This window comes from Dama dama, chromosome Y, assembly GCF_033118175.1.
Source record: "Dama dama isolate Ldn47 chromosome Y, ASM3311817v1, whole genome shotgun sequence".
NCBI lineage: Eukaryota > Metazoa > Chordata > Mammalia > Artiodactyla > Cervidae > Dama > Dama dama.
In genome coordinates this window covers 9,750,582-9,773,851 of record NC_083715.1, presented here as the reverse complement: position 1 = coordinate 9,773,851, position 23,270 = coordinate 9,750,582, and the positions used below count along the sequence as shown (strand labels likewise).

The window sequence follows — 23,270 nt, the reverse complement described above, 5'->3', positions numbered from 1 at the left end:
ATATGTTATCTGCCCGCCCCCCCCAGGAAACCTTTGAATTAATATATGATTGTAAATGTAGTGGTGCAGATTGATGTGTGCAGTCACTGGTATCAGAGAAGATGCTTCAGATAGATGGGGAATCTGAGATTGGCCAACATGTGTAATAGCAGTCTTCATGTAAAATGTTCATTTATCTCTCAAAACAAGACTATTTTGCTTTAAAGACATGCAGTATGTAAAAAGTCAGGGTTTGACTGAAGAGAATTTAACGAGGGCACTATTTACAGAAGGTTTGGGCAGGGTTAAGGAAACTGGAAAATGATAGTGAGGTGGTATCTGGGGTCACCGTGTCTTCTCTTCCAGGAGGAGAGAACAGTGCAGTGAAGCTTGATGAGTGCTGCTGCTGTTGGAGAAGAGCCATGAGGCGGCAGTCACAGCTGCAGCGGAATGAAGCCCCTGACACACCTGCAGGGAGCAGAGTGAGAGGACTGAGGGGTCAGGAGAGGGGTCAGGAATCCAGTTCTCTGATACCTCTCTTCTCTTGCATTCTCATCACTTGCTGCTGCCTCCCATTGGTTCAGCTCAACCTGAAGCCAGGGCAGTGAGGAAACTGTAGGTTCTGCAGAGGTTGGCCCCCTGGTACAGAGAGAGCAGACAGTGGCAGGTATGGATAAGTGGGGAGTGAGAGGAAAAACAGAATAACCACCACAGAAGGGATATATTTTGATTTACAAATAAAATTCAGATTTAATGTAAAAAGAAACACATCTATGGTTTCTCTTTATGCTTACTGTATATTTCTGTTAATCTTCTGTTGCATCTGTTCTTCAAACTCTTTACAAATATTAATTTTCACTATCCCTTATAACTGCTTTAAGAAGAGGGTGTTCTATTTAAATCATAAAAGCCAAAATCAGATTGTTCTGTAGATTTTATTTCTCTAAATCTTTATTACACTCAACAAGAGAATACATCTAGTTGGTCACGTTGACATCTTTCCTTGAAGCTGGTGAAAGATAACTTTAAGCATGAGTCTTTGAAGAGCCTTTTTGTGCATGGATTGTACGAAGACAGCATTCTTTTTATTTTAGTGTCTGATCTTTTGAGTAATTTGTTTAGTGCTTGTTACAAGTGACCACACACTGGATATTTTTCATATGTTTATGTAATTGACATGCCTTCATGATACAACTTCAATTCATTTCAGTCGCTCAGTCGTGTCCAACTCTTTGCGACCCCATTAATTGCAGCACGCCAGGCCTCCCTGTCCATCACCAACTCCAGGAGTTTATTCAAACTCATGTTCATCGAGTCGGTGATGCCATCCAGCCATCTTGTCCTCTGTCGTCCCCTTCTCCTCCTGCCCCCAATCCCTCCCAGAATCAGGGTCTTTTCCAATGAGTCAACTCTTTGCATGAGCTGGCCAAAGTATTGGAGTTTCAGCTTCAGCATCAGCCCTTCCAGTGAACACCCAGGACTAATTTCCTTTAGGATGGACTGATTGGATCCCCTTGCAGTCCAAGGGACTCTCAAGAGTCTTCTCCAACACCACAGTTCAAAAGCATCAATTCTTCTGGGCTCAGCTTTCTTCACAGTCCAACTCTCACATCCATACACGACCTCTGGAAAAACCATAGCCTTGACCAGCGGACCTTTGTTGGCAAAGTAATGTCTCTGCTTTTCAGTATGCTGTCTAGGTTGGTCATAACTTTCCTTCCAAGGAGTAAGCGTCTTTTAATTTCATGGCTGCAGTCACCATCTGCAGTGATGTTGAAGCCGAAAAAAATGAAGTCTGACACTGTTTCCACTGTTTCCCCATCTATTTCCCATGAGGTGATGGGACCAGATGCCATGATCTTAGTTTTCTGAATGATGCAACTTAGATCTTCCTATAACCTATTATCTGTCTAGAAGTGTACAAGCCCGGTTTTATTTGTGACTCATCAGATTTGCATACAGTGCTATGAGACTTTATCCCTCGAATGAGGCAGTTCTGTGTTAAAAACAAACAACAAAAGCAACAAAACCCAACAACTTTTTAGTATATTACAAATGAGCTTCAGTCTGATGCCCTTACATGTAGCCCGTTTGTGTTCAAGATATGAGATTTCTCTAACTTGGGGAAGTTCTCTTGCACTGTTCACTCAGAGAAAGCTACCCCTGAGAACTGATGGCCCTGGCCCTGGTAATAGGGGCTAGATATCTTGCCAGTCAGCTTGGTTCATTTCTAGTCCCTGATCATCATACTCATTAGAATATACTTCAACTCTAGTACTAGCTTTTCAAATCTGAACTTTTAAGAAAAGAACTGGATGTTTTTTTGCTTTTGTTTTTCTCAAACTGTTATAGCTCAGACAGAAAACGGTGGATACTCTAAGTAGTGACTCCTCAAAAAGACAGATATCCTATTAAGTCCTTGATTCAAATCTAAAGAACATTGGCTTACCATTGTAGTTTAAGAAAGTAACTTCAAGTTGTATGCACTGTAGCCAGGACATGACCTCATTCTGGGCTGTTGGATTTCTTTTCCTTCTAGAATTGTTTAATACTTATCTTTTTTGGAACATTTTTTTTAGGGCACATAGAGGAGAAGGCCAGAGTATTGAGTGGTATTTATTTTGTGGTATATTTTTATAAACTCTTGAGATGGGTGTTGTTAAAAATGTTTAAGTCTTCTCACTCTTTTAGATGTTTTTGCATATTCTGAAAGCACCATCTGAAAGCACCATCCACTGTTCTATTAATTTAAACACTTGTCTTACTAGGCAGAGTATTTATATGTTGTAGTATATGCACTCACATGTGATTTCACAGTAATATTGCAGCATCCTGTTACCATGATGGGGTGGAAACATTCTTTGTAGTTTTCCATTATAGTCAAAAAATTAAAAAAGACTACTGCATGTTAAATTTTTTTTGCCGTCATGGGAAAAATAAGGAGCCAAATACATTATTTGGGTAGCTTAAAGGGGAAACAACATAAGGAAGAGCAGCTACTTTATACATACCAGATTTCTTGTGGAGGTGCCTCAAAAGTTTGGTCTTTACCAACTTATGTGTTCTATCTTTGTCTGCTTATTCATCTTATCATACATAACTTGGTCACAAATATGGGAAAGTACTGAAAAACACACACCTCAGGTAGTGCCTTTGTGGTATTATCTCACATATTCAGTTCTCTTGCAAACAAAGTGTAAAAACAGGGTAGAAATGAAATGATTTAATGATTGAATAGACTCCTTTAATGCTTTTTTTAAAAAACAGCTTTACTGAAATGTAACTGACATTAAATAAATTGGACATATATGAAGTGTACAATTTGATCGGTTTGATATGTGTCTTCATCCTTGAAACCATCATCCCAATCAAGATAGTGAACATTAACTATTTCTAAAAGTTTCCTTGTGTGTGCTCTTTGTAGTTCTTCCCAGCAATGTGGTCCCAGGCAGCAACCACTATCTTTTCTGTAAATTACTTGGCATTTTCTAGATTTTTATGTAAATAGAATCATGAGGTATACAGTCTTTTGTATCTAGCTTCTGCCACTCAGCATAATTATGCATAATTATTTTGAATTTTATCCATGTTGTTGCTATATCACCAATTCATTACTTTTTCTTGTGAAACAGTGTTCCATTGTATGGATATACCACAGTGTATTAATTATTCGCATTAATGTGAATTTGGATTGTTTCCAGTTTTTGGCTGTTATACATAAGGCTGCTGTAAGCATTCAGGTACAAATCTTTGTATGAATCTATGTTTTATTTTCACTTGAGTAAATATCCAAGAGTGGAGTCACTGATTCATATGGTAGGTGTATGTTTAATTTTTCAAGAAACTGCTGAGCTCTTTTTCAAAATGGTTGTATCATTTTATATTCCCTCTGTCAGTTTACAAGAATTGTTTGCTCCTCATCCTTGTTAACACTTGGTATGTGTGGTCCATCCCTTTAATTTTAGCTGTTTTAATAGGTGTGTAGTGGTATCTCATTATGGTTTTAATTTGAATTTCCATAATAACTAATGATGTTGAACATCTTTTCATGTCCTTATTTGCCATTCATATGTCTTCTTTGGTCAAGTGTCTAAAGTTCTTCCCTGGTGGCTCAGATGGTAGAGAGTCTGCCTGCAATGTGGGAGACCTGGGTTCAATCCCTAGGTTGGGAAGATCCCCTGGAGAAGGGAATGGCAGTTTACTCCAGTATTCTTGCCTAGAGAATTCTATGGACAGAGGAGTCTGGCAGGCTACAGTCCATGGGGTCACAGAGTCAGACATGACTGAGCGACTAACACAGGTGTCTAAATCTTTTGCCATTCCCCCCCCCCCCCTTGGATTGTTTGTTTTCTGATTGTTGAATTTTGAGAGCACATCTTGCCCTGAACATAAGTCCTTTATCAAGAAGATTTTTCTCTCAGTCTCTGGCTTATCTTCTTAGTCTCCTAATCATCTTTTGATGAGCAATGTTTTTAATTTTGATGAAATGCATTTAAAATTTTTTATTGTATACGTTGTGCTTTTGGTGTCATATGTAAGAAATCTTTGCTTACTCCCAAGTAATAAGGATTTCTCCTATGTTTTCTTCTGGATGTTTTTTAGTTTTAGGTGTTGTATTTCAGTCTATGGTTGATTTTTAGTTGATTGTTATATACAAAGTGAGGTGTGGATCCACATTCTTTTTCTGTTTTTGTCTTTTTCCATATGTATATTCAGTTGTTCCAGCACCCTTTGTTGAAAGGCAATCTTTTCTCCACTGCATTATCTTTGTGCCTTTGCCTAAAACCAGTGGATTGTGCCCTTCTGCTTCTCGGCTGTTGTTCAGCACAATGAAAACAAAAGGGGAACAGACAAAGAGCAAACTCTTTGGAAAATAAACACGACTTTAAATAATCTTGCCCCAGTTTAACTCTCCTTGTTCATCTCCTGCCAAATCTAGTCTCTTCCCATGTCCCCTGGTTTTCTGTGTGAAATCGCTCCTTGACTATGTCATTGGCTTTCAGGTCTCTGTGCTTTTCCACAAGTTCTTCCCTCTGCCTGAATTATCATTTCCCCAGTTAAGCATCTACTTCTTTGTTAAGTTCATCCAGATGTCACCTCTGAGAAACCTCTTATTGCCTAAGTTAACTGCTCCCTCTTTTGCATCACCAAAGCAATGTAGATAGACCTCTGTTGAGTACTTATTACTTTCTCCTGTGATTGCATGCATTTCTATCTTTGCTAACAGACTGTGGGCTCCTGAGAAGACAGGAACCAACATCATTACTACTTCACCTTTGTATCCCAGTAAATAGAACTCACAACAAGAAAATGTTAAAAGAATGGGTCATTGAGAGAGGAGAGAGGAAATCAGAAGGGAATATTTTAACAGGAAGAACTTACTGTGGAGAAATTACATCGTGTTTAGATTTTATTTGCCTCTGTGGGGCAGAATGTCAAATGGGCTATAGGAATTCTTGGAACTGCATGTTTTTCCATAGATTTCTTTATTAACAACCTTCTTGGTTGAAGTTTGGCATTGTTTCTTAATTGAATTCAGTTTGTAAATGACAGAAGATAGTGATCAGGAAAGGTATATTGAGAATGGTATTTTCAACATATACATGTGTAAAGGAAGAGGGAAAAAGTTGTTAAAACAATAGCTACTTGAATTGGGCACATGCCTTTCGGGTTCAGTTTTGTATATTATTTAGCACTTAGCCATTTGTAAGGTGAAAAGTGAAAGTTAGTCACACAGTCGTGTCCGACTCTTTGTGATCCCATGGTCTGTAGCCTGCCCGGCTCCTCTGTCCATGGAATTCTCCAGGCCAGAGTACTGGAGTGAGTTTCCATTTCCTTCTCCAGGGGATCTTCCTGACCTGGGGACTGAACCTGGTTCTCCTGCTTTACTGGCAGATTCTTTACTAACTGAGTGACCAGGGAAGCTTATTAACCATAAGTAAATTGGTGTTTAACAAATATATGATTGATATGTGGCATGTTTTATATTACTACCTTTAAGCTGGGCTTTCCAGGTGGTGCTAGTGGTAAAGAACCCTCCTGCTAATGCAGGAGATGCAAGAGATATGGGTTCGATTCCTGAGTGGGGAAGATCCCCTGGAGAAGGGCATGGCAACCCACTCCAGTATTCTTGCCTGGTGGGCTATAGTGTCCATAGGGTTGCAGAGTCAGACATGACTGAATGCACACACCTTTAAGCCATCTGTGGTGAATGACTTTCAATGCTACTACCCTTTTACACATAGTTTTTAAAAATTCTTAATCCTAATGAAAGGGATTTAGTTAGAAATGTCCATAGAATCTTATTTTGGTGCTATTTTTACATTGTGTTACTCAGTAATGTTTGGCAGGATTTTTAATGACTAATAAATTCAAGTGAAAGGGAAAAGTGATTAGAAGTAATACATAGACAAATACTCATGTGGACATGTGTCAATATCAACACATAGGTTTCATTTTTTTCTTGTGTATGAGATTGGACTTCACCAAAAAGAATAAGATTTGTGTTGTTCTAGCATTTGCAGAAAAAGCCTTTAAACAGAGTTCCTGAGCCCATTAGCATTAATGAAAAGTTACTCAAGAGAATAAGATGGATGCCTTGTGTTTGCATATGGTAATATCATGTATGTTTTCTGCTAAAGGTTCCCAAAGCTTGCTTCTGTGTTTTCAGGTTCATGTGCCTTTTTCCTGGTAGCTTTTAGGAGTGATACTTCTGTTACATTACTGTTAATTAGCTTCCTTGTTAGCTCAGCTGGTTAAGAATCCACCTACAATGCAGGAGACCCAAGTTTGATTCCTGGGTCAGGAAGATCCCCTGGAGAAGGGATAGGTTACCCACTCCAGTATTCTTTGGCTTCCCTGGTGGCTCAGGTGGTAAAGAATCCTCCTGCAATGCAGGAGATCCCAGTTCGATTCTTGGGTTGGGAAGGTCCCATGGAGAAGGGAACAGCTACCACTTCAGGATTCTTGCCTGGAGAATTCCATGGACAGAGGAGCTTGGCAGGCTACAGTCCATGGGGTCACAAAGAGTTGGACATGACTGAGCGACTTCCACTTCACTTTGCTATCAATTATCTCATGACCTTATTTCCTGATTTAAAATATCACCTAAATAAATCTGTTATATCAGGTAGTTATTCATGTGTGCTGATGGTGTTGAAAAAAATGAATGTTTCTTAGTTTCAGATTTAATATCTATGTCCTAGTAAGAGGAGGACTCTTGTATCCAGCTTTGAGAATGCTGAACTTTGTTTTAAAACATGCAAAAAATGGGTGCAGGTCAGAGGATTTTTACTGTAGTGAAACTATTCTGTATGCTATTAAAATGGTGGATACATGTCATTGTACATTTGTCCAAATCCTAGAATGTTTAACACCACATGTTAGTCACTCAGTCGTGTCCAGCTCTTTGAGACCCCATGGGGTATAGCCTCCAGTCTTCCTCTTTTCATGGAATTCTCCAGGCAAGAATAGTGGAGTGGGTAGCCATTCCCTTCTCCAGGGGATCTTCCCAATCCAGGGATCGAACCTGGGTCTCCTGCACTGCGGGTGGATTCCTTACCATCAGAGTCACCAGGGAAGCCCAATATCACCCAAGAGTAGACCCTAACATAAATATGGCCTTCAGGTGATAATGAAAAATTTAGAGGAACCAGGGTAATTCTCAGGTAGGATCTCATCTCGTTTTACTTAGAGAGCTGAAGACAGGAAATGTGAAGGCCACATAGAAAAGGGGACAGCAGGATGGTAGATAGGAGAGTCAAGAATAAGAACCCACTGGGAGCTGAAGAGAAGCCACAAGAGAGGAGGGTCAGGAGTCACAGTGGTCTTGACTCTCTGCCTGCAGCTCCTTTGTTATAGGCCAGTGGGAGCTTGTGTACATCAGGCTGGTGGCAGACAGTTACTCCAAAATAATAAGTTACTTCAAAATAATAAGTTCTTTGGCATGAAATGTTTCATCTAATGAGTAGGAGAATGAGTTTTGTGATACATGAGGATATTACTGGCTTAGGACGAGGCTTTCTTTCCTAATTGGAGGTGCTTTGTGGGCTCACTGTTAGCATACCAGCTGATCCTGCTAGTGTTGCACTGCAAATTGCTGATTAACTGCTTTTATGTATGCAGAGCTGACAAGTTGCCTCATTTAGAAACAAACGGTAGTGCTCTAAGGAACTAGTCAGAAGTTCAAACTGACATTTAGAAATTGTAAACCCATAGACTTCATGACAAGTAATGCTGTCAGTTTAAATTATAGCTTTCCTATGTAGAGATAGGATAAAAAGAGCTAGTAATATAGCCTGTGACCAGTGTATTAGAGAAAGATTCAGCTCTAGTGAGCTGAGAGATTGTGTTATTTGGACCTAACATTCAATTGCACTTCTTTTTCCTTCAATATTTTCTGGGTGATCAGCCAATGTGAAGGGTTGACACTGTGAATGGTTGTAACAAATGCATATTAGTTCAACCACACACACACACAAAAAAATGCTCTCATTGCTTTTAGGGATGAATTTTGAGTAATTGAATTAGGAAACAAATGAGTTGAGAGTTCAAGTCTGAAAATAAAGTGCTTTATTTTAACATGAGGATGTTTAGCAACAATTTCACTATCTGGAAAGATCGAGCTCTATAAAGTATGTGGAAAGTGGGTAAGGAAGAGTCAGGTTGAAGAAACTACCTCCCTCCTTGATACTGCTGGTCTCCTAGCTACCTTCTTCCCTATCATCTGGCATTTTGATGAATTTTCTCCCAACAAAATCAAGGAATTGGCTCTCCTATAGTTGAAGTACATCGTGTCTTAGAGTAGCTTGGTCTCAAGGTGCATACTGGATGGGGTACATTGGGGGAAAAAATCTAACTTTACACCTGTTGCTTTTACTTTTTTTTAGACCATATATTTTATATAAAGACATTGAATTTGACCATGTAAAAGATCAAGTTTTTAAAAACCTGGAATTGACAGAAGTTTGGCAGAAATACTTTCCACCTAATGACTAAGCCAGTGGCTCATGTACAGAAATGGTCACTGTTCTAGTCCCCTTCCATCTGCCCTTTGCTTAGGAAGCGCGTTGCACTGGAAAGAATCCTGGACTTGGAGTCAGGAGTTGGGTTTCACACCTGCTCTTCCATGCCTTGGGCAATGCACTTCACCTTTCTGAGTCACTTTTTCATCTGTAAAATGAGGAACTCTATCTATAGGTTTATTGTAGGATTAAAACTACATTGGAACATTTGTGGACCATGATGTTTTATGCAGCTGTAAGGTGGCATTATTATGATTATTACATGGTGTAGCCAGGACTGGGGTTTGCCATCAGTGTAGTTGCATAAAATCTCATTCTCGGAAGGGAGTCCTGTGCTTAAAATTTAATGCTATGTGGTCATTATCTTGACATTCTGCATACTTGTATTTTTGAAATTGTATTTTGTGAGTGAAGTCAGATGGAACAGTGGTGCCTGTGATGGGGCATGGAGCTTCTGCGACCTAGCCTTTTCCTACTTCTTAACCACTTCCCTGGGACAGACTCTTGGCTGCCCACTTCCCTGTTCCTCTCAGAGATTGTTGCCACTCTCCAGCCTTGGCAGGGCCTTGAACAGGGGCATGCGAGGAGTAGGGTTTGGTGTGTGTCCTACACACGAAGTTGTGGGTGTTGCCTGGGTACCTATGAGGATCTGGATTTGTCCTAGAGACATCTTTATGCCCTAGGAAGCACAGTTCAGTTCAGTTCAGTTGCTCAGTCGTATCCAACTCCTTGCGACCCCATGAATCGCAGCACGCCAGGCCTCCCTGTCCATCACTAGCTCCTGGAGTTTACTCAAACTCTTGTCCATCGAGTCAGCAATGCCATCCAGCCATCTCATCCTCTGTCATCCCCTTCTCCTCCTGCCCTCAATCTTGCCCAGCATCAGGGTCTTTTCCAATGAGTCAATTCTTCGCAGTATCAAGTAGCAAATAGAAAGCATCACAACTTGTATATAGAGAGAACACAGGGGGAAAATAAGGAAAAAGCCCTCTTTCCTGCTTTTAAACAAGAGTCTCACATTTTCACTTTGTACTAGCCTTGACAAATTATGTAACTGCCTTGCAAAATATGTAACGAGACCCAAGTATAGTAATTTTCAAACTCTGCTCTTCAGAACACTTAGAGATTTCTGTGGGCACTTTCAAATCCCCCATGGTAAGAGTGACTTTGACAGGATCGGTTTAGTAGGGGTGGCGAGGGACCCAGATAGGAGTGTATGAAGGAGTGAGTCAAAGTGTGGGTGTTGATAGCATTTGAACCAGAAGCAAAGTTTTTTGAAAGACTTGCTTTGTAGGGAAAAGAGTGGTAGCTGGGGTGGGAGATAAAATAGAAGAGTTCTTTGTGTTTTGTTTTTTAAAGAGAACTGAGAATATTTATCTTAATAAGATGAAGTAAGCCCAGAGGGAAAAGTTAAATATAATCATTTCCAAAATATTTGATAAAAAATTATTGTATGGTTTCTGCTGCACTTATTTGAATTTCAGAAGTTTTCATGTTCCAAAGCAAAAGAAGGTGCCTTAGATTCTATTCTTATACCCAAGTAGGGGAGGGCAGTGTGAGCCTCCCTTAATGTGGTTCAGGGCCATCCCTATTTGGTTGTCGTTTCAGCTGTTGGGCTGATGCTGGAGCAGAAGGCTGCACAATCCATTCTTCGACTCAGTGGTGCGGGCGAGTGATCCTCTGCCCTTGCACACTGTGTTTGGGTGTGAGATCTGTTGGGCTTTTGGACACTCAGTCATGCAGCGTGCTGGGGCAGCTGTCACGTTGGCTACTTTGGGTATCTGTGGTAGTTTTTGGCAGTGACCACTCTTCTTTGACTCCCAAGGGAACTGGAATTAATTGGCTCCTGCTTGAATAAAATATTTATCAGAATTAGAAAGTAGTGAATAGGACTATTTTGGATTAGTATATTTTTGTTTTCCCTACCTGTAAAATGGAAGTAGTAATCCCTACCTCCCAAGTTGTTGAGAGGATTAAATGAGATTTGTAAAATGCTTAGTACAGTCTCTGGTGCCTGATTTGATGCTTGACAAATACTAGTTTCTTTCCTCCTCTCTCTTTTTTCGTTTGTAAGTATCATGTAGCTATACCATTCTTGATGCAGTAGAGATGGTTGCATAAATTATGTGCAAAATCAATTAAGAATTTTTTATTAAGCTGCATGAAATTTTACTAAAAGAAAACTTTCTGTGATAATTCCTTTTCCACAAAAGCAGAAATACTTTTGCAAAGAAAATAGCTTGTTTATTTTTAATAATATTTGCATAGTGACAAATAGATTTTAACTTTTTATGACTCCCTTATCTGTAAAGTCAGGATAATAATATATATATATATGTTCTAGTGTATGTGTTATGACATTCTTACAAGAATGGTGGCTAGCACATTGTAAGTGCTCAGTAAATATGAACAATAATTATTTTCTTCAACTGCATATTATTTTGAGATTATCTAAGGATCCTGTATTTTTAAATACTTTAATTCTCTAGGCCAGAATACTAGAGTGCTTAGCCATTCCCTTCTCTAGGGGATCTTCACAACCCAGGGGTCAAACCCAGGTCTCCCACATTGCATGAGGATTCTTTACCAGCTGAGCCACCAGGGAAGCCCAAAAACACTGGAGTGGGGAGTCTATCCCTTCTCCAGGGGATCTTCCTGACCCAGAAATCAATCAGGGTCTCCTGCATTACAGGCGGATTCTTTACCAGCTGAGCTACTAGGGAAGCCTATAATTATTTTTTTCAACTGCATATTATTTTGAGATTGTCTAAGGATCCTGTGATGTTGAAGCTGAAACTCCAATACTTTGGACATCTGATGTGAAGAACTGACTCATTGGAAAAGACCCTGATGCTGGGAAAGATTGAGGGCAGGAGAAGAAGGGGATGACAGAGGGTGAGATGGTTGGATAGCATCACCGACTCAATGGACATGGGTTTGGGTAAACCCCAGCAGTTGGTGATGGACAGGGAGGCCTGGAGTACTGCGGTTCATGATATCACAAAGAGTCGGATATGACTGAGTGACTGAACTGAAGGATCCTATATTTTTTAATACTTGTACCCATATTTGTGATAGTAAAGGGGTATTTATTCTTAAAGATGTTTAAGATATGTTAGTATATTTCAATAACATTAGGAAGAGGTATTCTGTGAGTCACATGCCATTTCCATTTATTTGTTGCAGTGAAATATATGTGTCAGAAAATTTATCATTTTAACCATTTTTAAGTGTATAATTTAGTGGCCTTAAGTACGTTCACAGCTGTGCAAACAGCACTACTGTCCAGTTTCAGAACTTTTTCATCAACCCAAACAGAAACAGTACTGTTTAAATATGAACTCCCATTCCTCCTTGGTTACCCCTAATCCGCAGTAACCTCTGTTTTGTTTTCTGTGTTTATGAATTTGCCTATTCCAGGTACATCACATAAGTGAAATCTTAAATGATTTTTTTTTGCGTCTGACTGATTTCATTCAGCATATTTTCATGGTTCAGCCATGTTGTAGGATGCATCAGAATCTTGTATATGCCGCATTTTGTTTATCCATTCATCTGTTGATGGACACTTGGTTGTTTCTACCTGTTGAATATTGAGATTAATGCTTCTGTGAATGTTGATATACAAGTATCTGTTTGAGGTCCTGCTTTACAGTTTTCTTGGCTATGTATATTAGGTTGGCCTTAAAGTTTGTTCAAGCTTTTCCGTAAGATTACCAAAATCTGAGGCGGCTCAAGTCCTTTATGTGACGGTGTAATATTTGCATATAACTTACATACATCCTTCCATATACTTTAAATTTGTCTCTAGATTTGCTTATAATTATAAGCAGTGAAATTTGTATGTAAATAGTTGCCAGTATATGACACATTCAAATTTTGATTTTTGGAACTTTCTGGAATTTAAAAAATACATATTTTCCATTTGTGGTTGAATCTACAGACACAAAACCTGTGGATATAGAGGGCTGACTCTACTTTCAAGGATCATACTCCCAAGTATACAGTGAGACCGTGATGTAATTAAATTGATGTTTGAATGTAAATTTTAGGGCTGCCTTGTTATTTTAAAGCTATATCACTATAGAAGCATTATTAAATAGTGATTAAGAGTATGCCTTTTGGATATATGGGCTTCCCTGGTGGATCAGATGGTAAACAATCTGCCTGCAGTATAGGAGACCTGGGTTTGATCCCTGGGTTGGGAAGATCCCCTAGAGAAGGGAATGGCAGCCCACTCTAGTATTCTTGCCTGGAGAATTCCATGGACAGAGGAGTGTGGCAGGCTATAGTCTGTGGAGTTGCAAAGAGTCTGACATGACTGAGTAATTAACACTTTCACTTTCTTTTGCATATATGCCCCCCATTGTTCACAGCAATACTATTTACAAAAACCAAGATATGGAAGCAACCTAAGTGTCCATCAACAGATGAATGTGTAAAGAAGATGTGGTACATTTATACAATGGAATATTCAGTTCAGTTCAGTCGCTCAGTCATGTCCAACTCTTTGCGACCCCATGAATTGCAGCACGCCAGGCCTCCCTATCCATCACCAACTCCTGGAATTTACCCAAACTCAATATCACTCAGCCATAAGAAGAAGGAATGCAGTTTGCACCAACGTGGATGGACCTAGAGGTCATCATGCTAAGTGAACTCAGAGAGATATCATGTGATGTCACTTACATGTGGAACCTAAAATATGATATACATGAACTGACTTAATAAAACAGAAGCAAACACACAAATACAGAAAGCAGACTTATGGTTACCAAAGGGGAAAGGCTGTGGGGGAAGGATAAATCAGGAGTTTAGCAGACAAAAAATACTGTATTTAAAATAGATAAAATAGCAAGGTTCTACTGTATAGCACAGGAAACTGTGCTATCCTGTATCATTACTACAGTATCATTATTATTACTGTATCATTATTGTTGGTACAGTAATATTGATATTACTGTATAAATATCCTCTAATATATATCCTAATAAATATCCTCTAATATCCTCTAATAAACCATAACAGAAAAGGATATCAAAAACATACATGTATTAGAACATATAGAGAGCTCTCCTGTTGGCTCATTGATAAATAATCCACCTGCAATGCAGGAGACATGGGTTCTGTCCTTGGGTCAGGAAGATCCCCTGGAGAAGGAAATGGCAGTACCAAACTCTAGTATTCTTGTCTGGGAAATCCCATGGACAGAGGAGCCAGTGAGCTACAGTACATGGGGTTGCAAAGAGTTGGACGACTTAGTAACTAAACCACCACCATCAAGAAAATACACACGCACACACATGTGTGCGTGCACACACACACACACACACACACACACACACACGCACACACACTACCTGAATTATTTTGCTGTACACCAGAAACTAACACAACAATCAATCAACTATACTGAAAGGCTGAAGGCGGGAGGAGAAGGGGATGACAGAGGATGAGATGGTTGGATGGCATTACTGACTCGACAGACATGAGTTTGAGTAAGCTCTGGGAGTTGGTGATGGACAGGGAGACCTGGCATGCTGCAGTCCATGGGGTTGCAAAGAGTCAGATGTGACTGAGCAACTGAACTGATACTTCAATTAGAAAAAAAGAGTATGACTTTTGGAACCAGACACACCTTTGCTTGAATGCTGGCTCTGCCACTCATCACTTACATGACTTTGGGAAAGTCACTTATGTTTAAGTATCAGTTTTCTTATCTGTAAAGTGAAAGTAATAGTAAAGTTGTTTGGAAAATCAGTGGTCATAATATACAAGGATTTTAGCACTGTGTCATATACATTTAAGTAAAATATTCAAGGCAAGGGTGGGATGTTCAGAGAGAACAGCAATGAAACAAGTATACTATCAAGGGTGAAACAGATCAGCAGCCCAGGTTGGATGCATGAGACGGGTGCTCAGGGCTGGTGCACTGGAAAAACCCAGAGGGATGGGATGGAGAGGGAGGCGGGAGGGGGGATCAGGATGGGGAACACATGTAAATCCATGTCTGATTCATGTCAATGTATGGCAAAAACCACTACAATATTGTAAAGTAATTAGCCTCCAATGAATAAAAATAAACGGAAAAAAATATTCAAATAGTATAATAACTAAAAGGAATTTCAGGTTGGTGTTTTTTTAAGTGAGTTTCTCCCTTTGGAAAGATGTTTAATAATGTAAGAGTGATCAGTTAGTGGCCCATGTGCTGCCCCCTTTCCTTTAACTTACAAGCTGTGTGACCGAAGACAGTTCTGGGCTGAGATTTTCTCATCTGTAAAATCAGGTCTGTTCTAGATAGTACTCTTCAATTATGTCTTTCTCTCATTTTTCTCCTACTTCTCTTCTGGAATCCTTGTTAGTGTATTCTATCTTCTTTGTCTCAAGCTCTTTTTCCTGTATTTATTTCCTTGTCTGTCTTGAATTTTGGATGATTTCCCTGAGCTAATAACCCTAGTTTCTATCAGCTGTGTATTGCTCAGGCCACGTTTGAATTCTTATACCCCCTAAATGAGGTTACCTTCTCTTTTATTTCTAGAGTCTCTTTTTGATTCTTTTTCATATTATTCCCTGGTCATTTTTTGTACTGTCCTTTTTAAATTTTTTCCCCTAAACCTTGTTACTTCTCCTTGTTTGTTTATCTCCTTTAACATTATAAACATAGTTGTTTTAAAGTTTCTTTTAGTCTATTGAATTATGCCTAACTCTTGTGGTACAGATTGTTCCATCTACATCACCATTCTGGGTGATAGGTAGAGTTTTTTCCTTGTCTCTGTTTCATGTGTAGACCTTGGTGATTCTTAATTTTATTCAGGTAGTTCATGTCCACCGAGAAGTACCTGAAGCTGTAGCCTGGGAGCCTCTCACTGAGGTGGTATCAGGGTGCCCCTTCAGTGACTTGGATTCATCACTTTTCCTGGGAACTTTATTGGCTTTACCCCCTGCTCATCACTGTGTCTTTATTTCCTCTCTGTTTCTAGCAGTTGAGGGATTTCCCTTCCTTCCATGTGAGCTCAGTCATGTAGCCTAAAATTATTTTCTTATATTCTACCCATTGTGTGTTTTCAGATCAATAACTGTCTCTTTTTGCAGAGGCCTAGTACACTATTTCACTGTAACTGACTGGAAGCCTCCACGGGTATCTAGACACGTACATGTATATTCCCCTGTTTAGTAAATCTTAAGAATATTTTGTTAAACATCTCATCTATTTTCGGCCCTGGCATAATATTTCGTACAGAGATAGTATTCAATAACTAGCTGTTGAATGAGTGAATGAATGAATGAGATCTAAGGAAGGCATTGGTTTCCAGTTTTGAAGTTTAATATCATTGGTGAAACTTTAAAGTTTATTGTTGCTTAATTTTTCAGTTATTTTCTCCCTTATTCTCTTTTTAATTAAAGTGAACAGAATTAGAAGTGGGCCATAGAGGGGAGAATACCCAGAAACTAAACTGCAGTAGAGTTCAAAATTGCATCAGGAATTAGTGATCCAAAGAGGGAGGTAAACATCAATAAACCACTAAAAGAATCAGTGAAAAGTCCCCAAGGACCCTTCTGAAAGGAGAGAGCAGTGTTATCGGCTCCCCCAGTATCAACCATTTGTGTTTTTTCATGAAATTCACCTCCTTATCTTTATAAGCAGACTTTGATAAAAGATTGCCAACTAAGTAGTGTGTTTTTTCTTGACTTTCAAAGCTGCTTTAATTTTCTCATAAATACCAAGATAATCTCACTTAAGCTAAGTGCCTTCTTCCATCTCAGACAGAGCCTATTCTTCTGCTTTTCAGCTTGAAGAGGGTTAATATTGGCTCTGAATGAACATCTGCTGTCAACATCCCCATATTGACACAGGAATAAATTATTCAGCATGTAGTCTGTGGGAATTTAAAAGCTCCGTGATGATTTCTACAAAACTATATTATGTCTCTGACATTCTAGGGTTTCATTATTTTGTCTTCAATTATTCACAAAGGCTTTTCACCTCTCAAAGCATATATGGAATTCTTCAGATCAAGTGAGCCCAAAGGCTAAAATGATGGAAGACTATATTAAGACATGATATTCTCCTTTCTGTTTTGGTAGTATTTTTCTTTTTAAGTGGACTAAGCAATGCTTTCTCTACACGTGTAAAATGGAGATCTGTTTGTTATGAGAGTGAGCTCTTTTGTTGCAGAACACAGGTTGTTAGGAGACACTCTCTTTGTGCAGTGTTGCCAGTCCTGTCCTCACAGCTCTGAAGAAATATTTCTGGAGGATTTTAATAGTAATTTTCAACCTTTATGTACTATACAAAATTATCTGTGTGTAGACTGGTGCATTATATATAAAATTGAGCAAGAGGGTCTCCTAAATACTCCTTGAGTCATTTTCTGTTTCTCCACTATCAGTGCATTAACTCCAGCCCTCTTTATTTCTGATTACATTGTTGTGTTGACTTACCACTAACTCAGACATGTGTGTAAGTGTGTGTGTGTGTCTGTGTCTGTGTGTTGGATTGCCTTAGAAATCTGGTGGAACCTGTGATCACAAGAGAGAATGATTGTAGAAATACAGTTCCATCCGTGGAGTCCTGTACAGCTCAAAGTGTGAAGTATCTTCTAGCTTAACCTCATCCAGGGCTCAAAAAATATTCCATCAAAGCTAAAACTTTCCATTCTTGTGATTAATCCCAAAGCAAAGTTTTGGAGGGTTTGAGCAAAACACATTAAGCATGATGAAAAAGCCTTTTTTTTTTCTTCTTTTGATGAACAGATATCTAAAAACTATTAGTACTTTAAAAAGACTGGAAACTGAAATATAGATCCAGATTTTAACAATATTAATAATACACATAATGCATTTGAGTCCAAAAATTGCGAGTAAATCTATTAGATACCCAGAATGTGTAATAGGAAAATAAGTTACTATCGCTATGAGAAAATTGTACTTTATCTGGAATGCAATTAATATATAAACTTGCCACTTGAGTGCTTCTCTTATTCTGCTTTAGTTGCTATTTTATATACAATGTATGTAAAAAGGGACAAAGAAATGTGAGAGAGAATGGGTCGGTTTCTCTCCAGCGCTTATGGCACTCTCTGCTAATGAGTTAGATATGAAAAGAAGTACATCTATTTGCTCTTTTACCCTCCTATGTACGTACTAGATAGGTATGTCTATGTTTTGTACATGAAGACTATTGCCTCATCTTCATTGTAACATAAGTGTTAGACGCTCTGATGGTTTAATAGTAATGCACTGAGAATGTGTCATACATCCACTTTTTTTTTTAACCACTGGTTAGTGGAAAGTTCGGAGAAGACAATGGCACCCCACTCCAGTAGTCTTGCCTGGAAAATCCCGTGGACGGAGGAGCCTGGTAGGCTGCAGTCCATGGGGTCGCTAAGAGTCGGATGCAACTGAGCAACTTCACTTTCATTTTTCACTTTCATGCATTGGAGCAGGAAATGGCAACCCACTCCAGTATTCTTGCCTGGAGAATCCCAGGGTTGGGGGAGCCTGGTGGGCTGCTGTCTATGGGGTCGCACAGAGTCGGACATGACTGAAGTGACTTAGCAATGGAAAGTTAATTTAGATCTTTGCTGGGCTATAGTAAGTAATGATTTGTTTTCCTATTTTCCCCAAATATGTAATGGCATAAATTCTAATGATTGTTTACATTTGTATCTGACTGCAGAATATTTTTGCTTATTTTATTTTATTTTCATAGTAACTTGTGACACTAGTATGTCAGGGGTCATTTTTCTGTTTCACAGAGAGGGAAACTGAGGCCCAGAGGGGTTGTGACTTGCCTAAGGTCAGAGTGAGGAAATGGCAGAGCTGAGACTGGAACTTGGGCCTCTTGGCTCTTTTGCAATGCTCTTTTCTGTGATTCCAGTTAGAGAGGGTCTCTTCTTTGCTTTCTCTGTAGTATCCTTTTGTACTGCTCAGGCAGCTGGATGAGCTTTTGTTCAGTCTTGATAATGGACATGGCTTATATCCCCACTGGCTTGGTGTATACTCTGTGAATATACTGAACAATGTCCATTTAAAATATTAAATTGCATCAAAACTTATGACATTTAAAGTGCATTTACAGTTTAGTTAAGATAACAGTTTCATCTGTTTCTATGTAATTACAGAGCTTTTCAGTCACTTTAATTTAGCAGACTGGAAAAATATGACCTCTGGCTACATGGCCTTTTCATTTCATGTGCACACACACACACACGTGTGTTTTTACTTTCTGCTCTGCTTTTCCAAGGGCTCTAATTGTCTCTACTGCAACCCCCAAGTCTCCTCCTCCTTTCTGCTGACAGCAGTCCGGATTTCCATGTGACACAGAGCAGCATATTATTGATTTTGTTTTTTGTGTCAGGACACTGTGTGTGTCACTTGAGGTGGTTCTGTGGGCATTTAGTTCATCAGTGATTATGCACAGGCCCCACTTTAGCTTGAGTGAGGAAGGGAAATGTCAAACAGGAAAGGACTGGGACAATTTCTTTTAAGAGTGAACACCAGGGAATTTATACTAGAAACACTGAGCTGTCACTTCTCCTTCAGCATTTCACTTTGATTTCCAGTTGGCATGTTAAAAGAGCCTGACATTTTGTTTCTCTATGTTCACTTGAGCAGGGAGTATGGGATCAGAAGCCATCGATTGGTTAGAAGTAGTCTATAATGTTTAAGTAGCATTCGATCGTGAAAGAAGCTCCACATATTTGGAAGTCAGCTCCCAAACATCTAGGTGTATCTGCTGCCTGTGAAGGTCTATCTGTTCGGATTGCAACATGGAGAAGTTGCTCTAGCTCCACTAGGCTTCATGGAAGCCTCTTTTCCTCTCAAGTGAGAGCTAATTCCAAGGCTTTTAGGAAATCTCTGTGCTCTCTTTTGAGGCCTGATAGGCTAGGCCAACACCTGGTACCCTCTGGGAGCCCCGGTGAGTGCTGAATATCATCACTTCCTCTTGATCATCCAGCTACATTTCACCTTTCAAACACCGGAAGCAGATGAGCGGGCTTGAGCTCACTGTGGATGTGGGGAAGGGCTAGAGGTTCATCTGTTGCTTTTAACTTTTTTTTTTTTTTTTGTACAACCTGAGACCACATCTGTGAGTTCTGCAGTTGTTTCTAGTATCTAACAGAGCTATGGTTGTTTTCTTCTAAAGATTTTACCCCCGGGGTGAATCTTTTCCCATCATACCTCTCAAGCACTAGGTGAACTGGCTGAAATTGAGGTACAAATTCTAGACTGACTTGGAATCGGGGAAAGGCATATGCCTGACTCTTCCTGCTTGCTTCAGACTCAAGTGGCAAGCCTGCTTTTGGTTATTTATTTATTTATTTTTTTGGTTGATGCAAATCTGATAGTTCTAAAGGAAGATGTCCAAATCCCATTGCATTAAGTCTCTCTCAAAATATGTGAGATTGCGTAGGAGCTCTTCTTCCCACTGCCCTTCTCAGTGGGCCTCACCTGCCCCAAATGGGTTAGGAGTAAATTTGATGATCTGGAAGCATTAGGCATTTTATGCATGTATATTGTTGCTGAGTAATGTATTGGTTATTGCTACTCAAGCTATCTGAGGTGAGACGCTGTTAACAGAATTCTGAGAATGAAGTATGAAATTGAATGGAGTGCACTGTAAATGGAGAAGAGTGTAAGTAGAAGGAGTGTTTGCTGAGGAGAAAAGTGACTCTTCAAGAGGTTTTCCTTTCAAAATCATTAGCTTGTTTCTACCCTGATCACATCACTGAATATTTTTTTTTATTTTTTTGCTTGCTCATTTTCTGACTTTTGTTTTCGCTTTTGTGTTTTATTCCTTTTTATTTAAGTTGTTTTCTTTGTTGCTGTGCTGTGAAGCATGCTTGTCCAGTGCTCTCCCCAGTTCCTGCCCCTTCTGGAATAATGAGACTGGGATCTTGTTGGTACCCTCTTCTCTCCCCACTCCCCTTTCTCTATGTTCTCTGCATTATCTGAATGTGAAAAGTCCTGTATGTTACAGAGATTGGTGATCTCTGAAATGAATACCAAGGAAAGCTGTGTTAAGCAGTTTTCATGGATATTTCTTTCCACAATTTCCACTCCTTATCACTTTCAAGGGCTATTGTCAGCCACTTGCCATAACAGGTGGTAGTTTTGGGATCTTTCTCATAATCTGTGGTCCATTTTCATCCAGTCTGAATCTCGTTCTTTTTTTTTTTTTCATGAATCTCGTTCTTAAACTGTGGTGAGAGTTTGGAGCTGGAGTGGCCCTCCTGGCTTTTAGAAGTTCCCAGTGATTATAAAGTAGACCCAGTGTTTCAAATAAGAGCTGTTGGCCAGCACTTGTCTCCATCCCTAGCTTTCAAGTTACTGTCCCTGATCCAGGCTGTCACATTTCACCCTGATAATGAAGGCAGTGCACAACCACTTTGACAAGACTGGTAATATCTGGCCCATATCTGAACTATGAGCTGACAAGAGGATAGTTAGGCAAACCTGAATTAATGTCCCAAATCTTCCATCTGTTAACCTTCTGGCCTTTGGCATTTTATTTACCTTTATGAACTTTAATATCTGCTAGTAAAACGGGTTCATAGTACGTGTTTCACAGATCATTGTAGAGATTAAATAAAAGCTTTCAGGGTAGTGCCTGACATGTAATGATTGTTTTCCTTTCTTTCACACAAACCATCCCTACCACCAACTCCCACCCTGAAGATTTAATAAGTTTTTTTTTAAATAAACTCCTCACAAGTTTATAAGGGAAAATGAGTGTTTCATGTTATATGAAATAATTTCTTGCCTGTGAATGCTTACTTTTTTCCTGAGAGAAGGTTTTAACATTGAATGAATTCCCAATTATTTAAAATGCTTCGATAAATTTTGTTTGAAGTGAAGATGATGGTCTGTGTAACTGTGCAAGATTCCTTCAAGCCCTGTAATTTTATAACTCATTGTTATTTTTGAAAAACCAATGTAATATGCCTAGCTCAGCTGGCGAAGAATTCGCCTGCAGCACAGGAGACCCCGGTTCAATTCCTGGGTTGGGAAGATCCACTGGAGAAGGGATAGGCTACCCACTCAAGTATTCTTGGGCTTCCCTGGTAGCTCAGCTGGTAAGAGTTCAATCCCTGGGTTGGGGAGATCCCCTGGAGAAGGGAACGGCTACGCAGTCCAGTATTCTGGCTTGGCGAATTCCATGGACTATGCATGGGGTTGCAAAGATTCGGACATGATTGAGCGACTCACTTTCTTTCTGGGTTTTAAGTTCTGATATTTATGCAGTAAAAGTCTTTGGAAAAAAGAGTGAGCTTCATAACAAATTTTTCTTGTTTATGTACCCAGAGCATTAATGTTTTTGTGATGATGCTTTCTCTTAAAAATAAAAACAGCTGAAAGTGAGCTTCTTTGCCAGAAAAAGTTGCTTTACCTTCGGCTCTGTGAGCAAACTCAGGCAGGTAGATCCATAAAACGTCATTGCAGGCACCTAATTTGGTGACCTTTGCTCTCTGAGAAGAGTGAGGCTGAAGGACATGGGAGGGCAGGAGGACTGGGAAAGGAGATAGTTCTGGGTTTGAAGACTCAGTCGTCCCATGTGCTGTGTTAAGGATCTTTAGGGGGTGATTATTTGCATTTTGGCAGCAGTTATTTCTTTTTCCTTCCTACGAGTTTTTATTTTGGGGGTCTAGCTTTGGAATTTCTGTTAACCAGCACTTTATTGACTGTAACATAACATGTTCCATTGTGGTTCCAGATATTTGTGGCTGTTGTGATTTTTTTTTTTTTCTTAATTGCAGTTCCTGTAATATTAAGACTAGCTGGTTGAAGTTATTTATTTTGATAGAGAAAGGTATTATGATTAAACTTTGCTGAGTAAAACTTCAGTCAGGGCAGCAGCATGCTTCTGTGGAAAGAACAGAGCCTTTGAAGTTATATCTGAGTTTGACTCCCAACTCAACTGTTTGAGTGTGTTTGACATGGGGGTAACTGCTCCTCCTCTCAGAGGCTCCTCTCCCTCACTGGAAAAAATGACTTAGTAACTCTCATGGCTTAGGGTGGTTAAGATAATTGATTTATGTCACGTGTCCTATGTATAAAGACATCCCCATGTTCTTCTCCTTCCCCTTCCACTCCTTATGCATAAAAGAGTTCAACCCCTGGTTTCACATTGGGCAGGGTCTTACCATCTCCTTTAGAGATGAAAGGAGAGGGAAAAACCCTTCTTTCTCCTCCTAATTAAGGTCAGAGAGACTCATTTTCCCACCCCTTTGGGAAACTTCCCTAATCCCAATAGGCTATATCTTA

The 23,270-nt window shown here is 39.5% G+C and overlaps 1 pseudogene; it reads left to right on the top strand.

Annotated features, from left to right (window-relative positions):
- The first annotated feature begins 401 nt into the window (after positions 1-401).
- Positions 402-23,270, top strand: part of LOC133053549 (MYND-type zinc finger-containing chromatin reader ZMYND8-like) — a 78,427-nt pseudogene continuing 55,558 nt past the window's right edge.